This window comes from Amblyomma maculatum, chromosome 7 (assembly GCF_055883805.1).
Source record: "Amblyomma maculatum isolate TAMU_Amacu chromosome 7, ASM5588380v1, whole genome shotgun sequence".
In the NCBI taxonomy this organism is placed as follows: Eukaryota; Metazoa; Arthropoda; class Arachnida; order Ixodida; family Ixodidae; genus Amblyomma; species Amblyomma maculatum.
In genome coordinates this window covers 124601475-124613550 of record NC_139350.1, presented here as the reverse complement: position 1 = coordinate 124613550, position 12076 = coordinate 124601475, and the positions used below count along the sequence as shown (strand labels likewise).

Genomic DNA, 12076 nt, shown 5'->3' with positions numbered 1-12076 from the left:
CCTACAAACAAACGCTAAATGACCAGCTGCATTTTCGAGCCCTGCTTTCTGTGCTGCATGGAGCTGATCAATTACTCTAGCAGAATAATTGCTGTTTTTTTTTTTTCATGTACCCTGCCTTTGCTTTGCAAGCTCTTTTAATATATGCTGAGGGTGATGCGCCTCGATCCATTATTACAGATGTTCTGCGCCACCCGCCATTACACCGTACCAGCACCGCTCTCTTATATCGCTTCATCGGCCCAATTCACAAGACTTTAATTCAATGTCACTAACGGTCCCGTATCGGAAAAAATTCGGCGTCGTCGTCGTTCACCGTGAACGAAAAATTTCGATGGAAAATTCAGGAGCAGTTTGAAACGTTCAGAATAACGCTAAATTTCTCAAGGAACTTCCATAACTGAAGAAAGGTGATTGAGAGGAAATGTAAACTGAGTCAAGTTTGAGTAGGGGTGTAAGTCAAACCCAGGAATTTGGTGTAGCGAGAAAAACACCCGTCATAGGTCGCGAAGGCGCACTGGTTCAAGTGGAATAAAGGTAGACTTACTGAATTCGCAATGCAAACGGGGTCCGCCAAAGCAATCGCGTTCTTATATTAATGGGCGATGCTTAAATAAGCGCCACGATGTTTAAAGCATCCCTCACAGGAGCCAGGTGCGCATGGGCTCCTTGCATAATTTAATGAAAAGAATAGTTTTTGTTTCTACCTTCTGGACTTTTTTTTCCCCCTTTTAAGCCAGCGCAGACTACCTTGCGACTCGGACCTCGTTTTCCTTTTCTTTTTTTATTGTTATTATTATTTCCCTGTTTAAAAAGAAGTTTTTTTTTTAATCTTAAGCTTTTTCTCCCTTTCATTTATATTTAATTGGCTTCAAATTCGGAAAAACTTTTGTGGGTACGGGCTCCCTCTTATTTTTTTAATGTATTTTTTGTTGTTGTTCGAGAGGACAAATAAAATAGGTAAAATGGGCTTAGCCGTAACGGTGGATTGGATCACGGTGATGATACGTTTTATAGCGTATACAGAAGAAATGTGTGACACGCGACAAACCGAACACTTACAATCTTCACTTCGTAAAACATATGCGCTTAGGCAGAAGGACAAAATATTTAGAGATGCTACTCTTAGCAAGCACCCCTTATAGGCCATTAAATGCATGTACTATAAGCTCGGAGCACCGTGTTTAATTCATTAAAATTCGTACCTGACACTCAACATATCCGTCTTTACTTTGCACTCAGGAGCTATTAATGGCTTCAAAAATTAAGTGGCATAAACATATGCAGCACTGCACTAAGTAAATGAACTATTAAAGATTTACTCAGTGACCAACATATATCATTTTTCCTGTACCTAAACGCGAATAATTCACAATGATGGATCGATATTATTTCAGATGTTTTCATATCGAAATATGAGACAGGAATGACAAGCGATTTGTTAACGCGAAGTGAACTCGGACAGTACGCTCTAGGTCGTATTGCTTGCTGAGCCGGGACGAGTAAATACAATCTCCAGCCCATTTTTTTATACCTTTCGAACATTTATCCAAGGAAAAACTATCACTGGAGATGTTCCGCAGTTTCTGTTACAATTCATTGGCAGCGGATGCTGTTGATGCAATGATATAATGATGCAAGCGCCGCGGGAAAACAAATTCATGACACGAGGACTGCGTAGAAACACGGCTAGCAGACGACGCGGCCGGCTTCACTCTCGGATTTACTTTTAAACTCCGCCACCAGTGATATGCCGTCGTTTTGCATGGGACGTATACCGACCTGGTTTAAACCTGTTTAAACTTTACGCAGGAGATATGCAGGGTGTATCGCATATTAATACCGGACCCCGTCCGGTAATAAACAGTTTGGCATGACAGGGGATTTTTTAGTGGCAAGAGTACAGGTTATGGCATGCTGCGAAAACGTTTCGAAATCAGCACAAGCGAAGTTCAAAGGGAAACAAATACAGTGAATTTCCCGTTGACAGGCGCGCTGCATCATCTAGCGAGGTTGACACTGATTGATTGACAAATTGATTTATAGGGAGGGAAAGGCGCGGTAACTGTCTCACATGTTTTCTGTGGACGCCTCAACCGCGCCGCAAGGGAAGGGAGGAAGGTGGGAGAGAAAGCGGAAAGAGAGAAAGTAGTGGAGGGCTACTGAGTAAATTCGACCACCTGGGGATCTTTAACGTGCGCGAGGTTGACACAAAACACCACAGCAAAACAGTCTCGTGCGGCAGGAAGCAGCAATTGAGCCTCGAACCTACAATTACCATTGATTTAAAGCCAAAATGCGTGTCAGGAACGGCAAAGGCATAAAGGAACGAACACGCAGCAACCCGATCGGCAGCAGTAAGAGAAATGCTTTCGCATTCTTGCACCTAACCAGACTTAGGTGCACTCCTGGAACAAAGAAAAAAAAAAAGAAAAAAAAAACAAAAAACAAAAGGCATTCGCCTTTTCAGCTCTTAAGCAGTTTTAAGAGCAATACTGTAACTTTTTAAATGGAATTTTTCCGGCAATTATTTTCAGTCCATCGTGTAAACGGGTAATATTTAATTATTGTAGTGGTCATGAAACAAGCTTCATCAGTTCTGTGAAATATACTGACATTGCGCAAAAAATATTTGTTACAAATCATCGTACTGCAAAAGCATCGTACTGCAAAGCGCCATTTCGGCCGGAGAATGTGGCGCATTCCTTACGTGTATCTACAGCTCCGCCTGAAGCAAATTGTACGATTGTGACTCCTTTTTCTCTAAGATATTTGACTTCTTGGTTTTCCTTTTGATGCGTACTTGCGTAAGTTTGCGTGACTAATCTGTGTTCTTCCCTAGACATTAATCAGTAGAAGGAAAGCTTTTGCAAGCATGTTGCATTACTGCGTGTACGTTTTGGCAAGTTGCTCTAGCTAAAATTTCGGCAGGCAGGTAATAGTGCAGAAATTGTGTGCATTTTATGTGCGGCTTATTTTTGTCTTAGTGCTTTTTCAGCGCTTGCACGCTGTTTTACAGTGGCCTTCAAAAAATCCCCTAGGATGGCCGAGATTCATTAAAATCAGGCGGCGCGGTCATGAAATTCAATTAAAAGTAAGTGGTTTTGATGTGTAGGTTACTCCTGCTACTGTAGTGGCTCCGGTTTGCAAGCTGTTTGACAGTTTTCTTCAAACAATCAGCCCACGCTGGCTCAAGTTCCCGAATTTTTAGCGGCAACTATCGAATCATATTCTATTACGACAAGCTCAGTTGATGTGTAGCTTATTCTTTGACTCGATTGTGGTGGCGATTTTGAGTGTGCACTGTAGGTGTTCGACGTTGCTCTTCAAATAGCCTACCGGGCTAGAAGAGCTGCCTGAATATTTGGTGAGTCAATGCAACATTTTTTAATCCTCTATTCGGATGCTCTGCGTTATTTTTCGTCAGCTACTGCATGCACACTGCATTCAATGTTCTCAGTGCTATAAGCACTAGTCTGTGTGTTCCTCCTGCAGAATATGCTAGATCTGATCTGGGCCTTTGGCAGCATTCAGCTTTAAAGGTTCATATCTAAACATTGTTCATGGTTTCACTGGGAAACTTGCTTTATTTCCAGGCACGTTTGTCGGGATTCCGCTTTACCCGAATTTGATAACAGTGGGCAAACATTTCTTCGCTCATATTACCGTCTCTGTAGCGTGCAAAACTCACGCTGCATGACCGTTGCAAACATAATTCTGCTTTGAGCGGTTGGCCTCTTTCGCCAAATTCATAGCATAATAAGGGAGGCTGAGAAGGGACGGAGCTGGTTACGAGGCACGACGTCGACGGCGACGCGAAACGCAGGAACGGGCGCCAAAGAGCTGCGCTCTAAAACGCGTAATATCGCTGATAGCATCAGGAAGCGTAAAAAGTTTAGCTGGGGTTTAGCTTTAGTTAAACTCGGTAGGTTGCGAAAGCAATGTCGACATAGCTTCTACTTCTTTTTCTTCTTCTCCTCCGCCTTCTTCTACTTCTTCTTCACCTCCTCCTTCTTCTTCTTCTGCGCGGCGTGGCTACCGACCGGGTTTACCCGACGGCTTGAAGAGGGGCCCCTAGGTGGCTACCGGCCGAGTTTACGCGACGGGCTGAAACTTGGCGTAGTATTTCTTACGCAATAAAAGCAGGCGCTTGAATAAATTTGCTGTGGACACAAGTTGCGGCTTGGCGTGGCTACACAATTTTTTTTGTGCGTGTAAAAGGTGCCGAATTTTTTTTTTCCATCGTGCATTTGCGCAAGTTTTATTGTGATAAAAAATGAAACTTAAAAACTGCTTGTTTCGAAGAAAAAAAAAATATGTCTTCCAAAGAGAGGAACGGAAGGTGAACTGATCCACTCGTCGATATAAAATTGCCGATGCATTTTTTTTCCAAGATTGCACTCACCAACTCATCCTTACCACGTCGCAAAAACTGTGTGCGATTAGAAAAGGAAAAAGTATTTTTCATTGTCACCAAAGCTCAGTCAAATGTTTACCGGTTTTCATGTGCAGAAAACCGACATGCTCCTCAGTTTTTACGTTGGTCAACGAGAAGGGAACACGTGACCTACTCAGTTCTCAAACCTCTGCAGATTCTGCAACCCGCCAGGCGACTCTACCCTCATCATTGACACGCTTCGTCACTATGGATGATGCCACTCTGCTTCTCACAAGAAAGGAGCACCTCCGGCGCCGCACATGTGCTCTGGTCCCGCCGTGTGCGATAACCCTCTCCAGCGGTCTTACCCGCGCTGATGAGGTTGCGCTACGGAGGATCCGGGTCGGGGTTGCCCTCACACCTGCGGTAACACGAACATGGCCGCAATATCGATATTTATATCAACGTCCAGGCAAGTCACCAGATCACGAGGCAGATATTCACCACTTGTTTAGGGTTTGCCCGGCATTGAAGCCGACGATAATTCGGCACCTGACAGCAGTGGGCCTTTCGCCGAGCAACCCATCTTCATATATTGCATGGACTCAAGGGCCTTATCATCGCTCTCTCTTGAACTTTATTAGAACAGCTAACCTTTTTCCTTTCATTTAATACCCCCTTTATTTTTTACATATTCCATTATGCCCAGAGGCAAAAAAAAACGCTATTAAAAAAAAAAAACAATAATACAAAATGCCTATGGGCGCAGGAAACGAGCAGATTTCTTCTTCCCTAGACGTACTGGACTCTTAGCCCTCTCGAGGTCTGCTGAAGCGCAGAGCCTTGAAAACGACAGGGAAGCATAAAATTCGACATATTTCACTGCCATTTTGTTCAAGTTGCGTGAGAGCTTGTAATAAGGCAGTATCCCAAACTATCGCTTTCGCTTTCCACCTGATTTGTTTTGATGCGGCAACTATATTTAAAAAAAAAATTGCCTAAGAAGTGTCTACCACTGCAACAACAAAGCCAATGGAGAAGGCAGCCTTTCCCAGACTTCCAACCTGATTGTCAAAGCTAATTTTCATTCTGTAATGCCAGGACTTGAGTATAGTGTTTAACTATAAAGCATGTTTCTATATCTCGCTTGGTGATTTTGGAATGCGAAGAAAACAGGACGTAATGCTTGGGAAGGAATCAAATTCCGAATTTTGTGCCTTGGCTTTGGAAACAAGCTTTCGCAAAAATGAGTCCTGATGTCGGGCTTCCTTGAAATCATTTACATGGAGTCTAAATTTTTCTTGCATGGATACGTTCAGACAGCCCTCAGACGGAGTATTATGTATCTGAAGAGCAGTTTAACAAGCACAAAAACAGCGTGTAAAGTGGCGTAAGAGTGAAAATTTGCTATTTTTGGGAACATAAATAAGAAATATGAGAAAAACAATGACTGATATTTCTCATCGTCGCAGAGAATATCTTGTAAATGATAAATCTAGTTCTGCCAACATGCCCCGCCATGGTGTTTCAGTTGTTCTGGCGCTAGACTGGGGAAACCAAGGACGCAGGATCGAATCCCGGTCGCGGCGGCCGTTTTTCGGTGGAGCCGAAAAACAAGGTACCTGTGTACTGTGCGCGATGTCAGTGCACGTACCTTGAAGAACCCCAGTTGGTCGACGTTTCCGGTACCCAGCAATACCGCATTCTCAAAACTTGAGTTGGTTTTGAACATTACTCCTCACATTGGGAACCAGTTCTGAAATATTTCCATGTCACTAGTTTAAAGAAGTAAAAGTGAGTGATTATTTGAGTGAATTTCGTTCAGGGTGATTTTTATCACCCTGAGCAGATTTTTCTGTTGAAAACCCTGAGAGATGCATCAGCGCGCCTTATGCAACTGGATTATACAGCAAGCTAGCCTGTCTGTGATGTGACTACTAACTTCACCAATCCCTCTCTCACAACTTTTATATCCACTCACCCCTTTCCCCCAGTGCAGGGTAGCAAACCGGTTTCGTTTACGGGCTAATCTACCTGCCTTTCCTCCTCATCTTCCTCCTCCTCCTTCTTCTGGCCATTGTGTACAGGTGCGGTCAAAATAGTTACGCAGCGCGCTTCTGGTGTCTGAAATTTTCGCAGGGATTGTGTCGAGAAGTTATGACTTAATTGCTCGGGTCCATACGCAAGCGCACCAGATGCACGTGCTAACGCATGTATCCGGTACTTCTTGATATTCGCTAGGCTATGCGTGCCAGAAATTTCTATCGCCAAAGCGTGCTCCTTATTATTACCACCGGAAATCTACATGAAAGAGTTAGGTGATCAGTTAATAGCCAATCAATATATATTTTTTTTTATTTTAGTGGTCAAGTTCATATCGCGAATCTAAAGAGTGTGAACATCGAAAGTTCCTCGATTTTTTAAATGGTCTTAATCGGCAATGTGGATACCATTTTCGAACGTTAAAAAAGAGCATTTGAAAGCTAGTTGAGCTGGTTTGCACCCGTTGTACAATTGTCAGATGGTGTCTGTGCAGGTAGCGCCGTCGACAAAATCAGTTGAGCCCCTTCTGCGCCATAATACACACTATTAGAGTCTGTATTTGTTTCATTACATATGCGGGTGCCGCCATTTTATAGACATTGTTACGTTGCAGATATGCAACGCGACAAAGCAAAATCAACGACTTTCTAAACGCGTACTTTTGAAGTTAGATATTTCGAACCGTACCGCAAATGAGGAAAGCTTAAAACAGGGGTGAAACTCGATTATCATGGCCTCCAATTTCTCATTATAACCTTCTCCTCTAAAATCTAAAATAGAAATGTTGATTGGTTTAGTTAAGGTCATCATCATCATCATCAGCCTGATTATACCCATTGCAAGGCGAAGGCCTCTCCCATATTTCTCCACTTAACCCGGTTCTGTGCTAGCTGCATCCACTTGACCCCTGCGAACTTCTTAATCTCATCCGCCCACCTAACTTTCTGCCGCCCCCTGCTACGCTTTCCTTCCCTTGGAATCCAGTTTGTTACCCTCAGCGACCATCGGTTAACCTCTCTTCGCACTACATGTCCTGCCCATGTCCATTTCTTCTTCTTAATTTCCACTAGAATGTCGGTAACTTGAGTTATTTCTCTGACCCAATCTGCACGCTTCCTATTTCTTAATGTTACCCCTACCATTTTTCGTTCCATAGCCCTCTGGGTTGTCCTCAACTTAAGTAGAACTCTCTTGGTTAGCCTCCACGTTTCAGCCCCATAGGTGAGTTAAGGTATTACTGTCTAAATATTGAGCTTGTGACGCAGGCCTATAATGTCCATGTTCGGGTGCAACCCACCAGCAGAGATCGCAATGGTGCATCTTTCACAGGATTTACGAGAAAAAAAAAACAACAACCTGTAGATATAAAAAAAAACGTTCCATTTTATTCGCGAAGGAAATTCGTGTTGAAGGAAATTTGTTAAAACGCCATAATTTAAGACGACATATTTTGCATTTCAATATTCTATGCTTAAAAAGGTAATTTACAGAGCTCTTGAGTGGGCAAGAAATTAAAAGAATTGCCCTGCGCACGTTTGTACACGTGCGGTGAAACCGGGGAGCAATGATCCTTTGTATTCATTGTGGCGTCATGTGCTTGCTGAGCGGATGAGGTAAATAAGTTCACAGTTAATTTATTCCCTGTAATTATCATCAGGTGACGACCTTTGGATGTTATTCATGAGCAATCATTGCTGCTCCGATTGATACCCATAATTGTGAATGACGCTTCTCTCTGTACGTGGGCCACTACCATCACGTCAGTAATTAACTCAGCCTTCAACCTACCTCGAACTTGACTGTAGCATCAGGGCACATTCGATGCATACGTGAAGCTTCCAACACGTGCAAGCTGACCCCAGTTTCTGTACAATAGCCGACATGGATTTGAGGGCATTACAAACCAAACCTATATTTTTCAATTAGAGCCACAAGGCTGAATATGGTTCATTTTTATCGAGAACTGAGCTTTCACGAGCCATAAAATACTGCACCTTTCCTTTTCTCAAAAACTAAAGACGTTCATCACTTTGCCGAACTCGGTGCCAGTCGCTCAATGCAAAGCCACCAAGCCAAATCATACCAAACTATGCCAAACAGTGCTTTCATACGACTTAAATGGATTAAGCGGAACTGGGTCCCGGCTGATTTCTATGCACAGGCGGAATTCGCCTTATTGCAGACGGTCGATAATTGCTTCCCCTGTTCGATGTAACTGAATGTATGTGCCTCTACCACTGCATGCCCTATAAGGCCATTGTCTTCTCAAATAATTTTGAAACTGCTGTTCGCTACTCAGTTTAACTCCTAGGGTGCCCGATATGGAAGGCGTCGTCGAACGCAAACTTGCTGCGCGAAATGCTACAGTGCTGCGCTAGTGTGAACAGACTCCGCGATTTTCCTCATGGTGCAGCGGCTGTGTTCAGGATCTGCGTAAAGTACCCCCCCCCCCCCTACACACACACACTAAAATGTGTTTTTGTCACGCGTGAATTTTTGTGCAGAAAAACAGCGACCAGAAAACAAAAAAAGAAAAAAATCGTCTCTATCATCCATGTCGCTATCAAAAAGAAAAGAATATATATATATATATATATATATATATATATATATATATATATATATATATATATATATATATATATATCTTTTAGGCAATTCATAAAATTTGCCCCATTTCGATGCGGCAATATTTGTTATCGTTCAGGAAAGTTCTGAGGGTAATTATCTCTGGCCGTTTTATACCAATTTACGTGTAATCGTTGATTAAAGTATAGAGTATCCACATTTTGTTTTTCAAAATTGAAAGTTTGCTTCAAGAATGTATACCGTTGAAAATGCGATAACTTAATCGAGAATAAAACATTACAGGAAGAATTATTTTCCAGACACAGTGATGAATGCAAGAGCTAAGTGCCCGTCTCCCTTTACAGGAGCTGGTTTCCGAAGTGCGAACTGCGATTTTCAATTTTCTTTTTTTAGTGTACGCAAAATTGCACAGATTCAATTAAAAGAGATGTTTGGCTGTTTGCCCGTGATTTGTTGAAAAAAAGATAAGATATAATGCAACAAAATTGGTCCTATTTGTACAACCGCGTTATCAAATTTGAAAGTTTGAAACCACGGCCGTGCTGCCAACGCGTCTAGACTATGTGCAGTTTTATGTTGTCAAATGTTTGCAAAACTAATCTCAATGCCTATCCACAAACCCGTTCCTTGTCTTTCACAATCTTATTCGAGGAGTAACGGTTCCACGGGGCCTGCCGACTGTCCTTGTAAGACTCTCACACTTGAAGATGCATAAATGTAGTGAAGTGTATTCACGGGATCTATACAGAGGCGAATGCGGTAAAGAGCAACCCGAACTCCGCGAACACGCATCACCACGGAGCTGCTGGCGCCGACTGGCGACAGCGGCGGAAAACGCGGCGTAAACGCTTTGCGCAGACATCGGCGAATCCTAAAGCGCGACATTTGGGGTTGCTGCTAGGGCGGACAAGACGTAAGGCCCAGCGTTTCCCTGTATGTTTTCATGGTCTTTTTTGTTTTTTGTTTTTCTGTCCTCTTGTAAGAACCCTCGAAAATGCGGCGAGATATGGCCTCGTCGAGCGTAACTTCCAAGTAATGTGACTCTAACACATTACCTAAAGTATAGTGCCTATACCTAAAGCTTGCACGGGGAAACCTATAGTGCTAAAGCAGCATACATTACAAGAAAAAGGAAAAGAGTACGCGAATATACTCTGAACAAAGCCATAAATTCTGCAGTATGACATGAATAAAGCAATGCTACGTGCCTCGTCACTCAAGCACGTTGCTTTTATCCACTCGCATTACACGTGATATATCGCAGTAACGTTATCCGCAAGCAAGCGTAAAAATTTTATGAATGACATAGAGAGAGCAGCTATTGTTCAATACAACACTTCGGGTGTTCCCGAATGCACGTATTCATCTACCCTGCTCATGCTTTAGCTTCTGCTCATCACACCTGTAAACAGTGACCGCAAGCGGTATGTGCACTTTCAGACTGCGTAGCCTGTGCTCCGAATTCTGAAAAGCTTTTTGCGATAAAGCTACAACAAGCATTTGGTAGTGTCGAAAGGTAGACTTGCACTAGTTGGTGATGTTTTAATAATAGGTTCAGTGCAGAGACAAAGGTAGGAGGGTGAGGCAAACAACACGACTGCTAAATTGCAGCTAGACATGTTTAGTTGGACGATGAGATGCACGTTAAATAATTAGGTTTTTTTTATATAGTCCCTCAATGTGGAACGTTTACGCTTAAGCAGCTTCCTTGTCCATGACCGCTCAGTGGGCACTGACACGGAAGCTGCTTAGAGACCCAATAAAACAGGAGTTTGTTTCCGAAAGCGATCTGAACTTTTTTTTTGGTTTTATTTGTGGTGTTTAACTTCCGAAAGAGGCTCAGCCTTTGAGAGAGGCCGTAGTGGAGGGCACGGTTCTAACACCGTGGTGGAGGGCTCCGGAAATTTCGACCTCCTGGGGTTCTTTAACGTGCACTGACATCGCACAGTACACGGGCGCCTTGCTTTTCGCCTCCATCGAAAAGTGGCCGCCATGGCCGGGATTCGATCCCGCATCCCTGGGAACAGTAGTAGAGCGCCCTAAACATTGAACCATCATGGCGGGGCTGGACGTTTCTAATGAACACTTAAGCCTACATGACATATTGTTCTGCGTTTGATTTTTTTTCATATTCTACAGACATTCCTAATTCTTGCAATATTTTGCTACCCTCAAAGGAAGCGACTAATTTGACGAACAAATGACTAATATGGATTTCTCAAGGGATTACATGTAATAAATGAAACACGTGAAAGGGGGTTTTTACTGTGCTTTAACAGGGATAATAGCCCTGTCGAAGTTTCACGGTGAACCACACAAGAACACAGCCAGTCTCAGTCTCCACAAGCGAGCACGAGCAGCGCAGCGGCACTTCGTCGTCCTTATCCTCGTCTTCGTGATACTCTCGCCTACTTAATCCTCGTCTTCGTATATCCTCGTGTAGTTCACTACAATTTCCCCCGGAGCGAGGAGGAGCCATCCTGGCGACCTATGGTGAGGGCAAGAGGAGCGGATCGTAGTACGTTTTGAGGCGGCTCACGTGCACAGTTTCGCGGCAGCGATGACGCATGTCCGAAGAGGTAGTGAGTGGCTCCACGATGTAATTCACAGGGGAGGTTTGACGGACAATGCGGTAGGGGCCGTGATACTCGGTTCGAAATTTTGATGACAATCCCGGTGGGGTGCCGGGAACCCAAAGCCAAACAAGGGATCCTGCAGGAAAAACGTGTGGCGTCTGATCTTTGTCGCGGTGATGCTTTTGGCGGCCTTGAGATTCCGATGTAAAACACCGGGCCAACTGGCGACATTCCTCCGCATGTTTGGCAACGTCTGAAAGGAGAGTACACTCGGAGGAGTCGGGACGATATGGTAAAATAGTGTCCATCGTGGACGACGCCTCACGCCCACAAAGGAGGAAGAAAGGGCTAAATCCAGTAGTTGACTGCGTGGCGGTGTTATAAGCGTATGTCAGGAAAGGAAGGACAGCGTCCCAGTTAGTCTGATCGGCGGCAACGTACATCGTCAGCATATTTCCGAGAGTGCGATTGAAGCGCTCAGTCAACCCGT

General features: G+C 43.7%; 1 protein-coding gene across 5 annotated transcripts in view; it reads right to left on the bottom strand.

The window, feature by feature from the left end:
• LOC146184664 (uncharacterized) overlaps positions 1 to 12076 on the bottom strand; it is a 45102-nt gene that overhangs the window by 18563 nt on the left and 14463 nt on the right. The window contains exon 1 of one of the 5 annotated variants that reach the window (XM_084609438.1): positions 4747 to 4764. The exons of the other annotated variants lie outside the window; for them this stretch is intronic. The gene's annotated coding sequence lies outside the window, so the exon portion shown is untranslated. Of the gene's footprint in view, positions 1 to 4746; positions 4765 to 12076 lie in introns of those variants that run through there. 5 annotated transcript variants of the gene reach the window in all.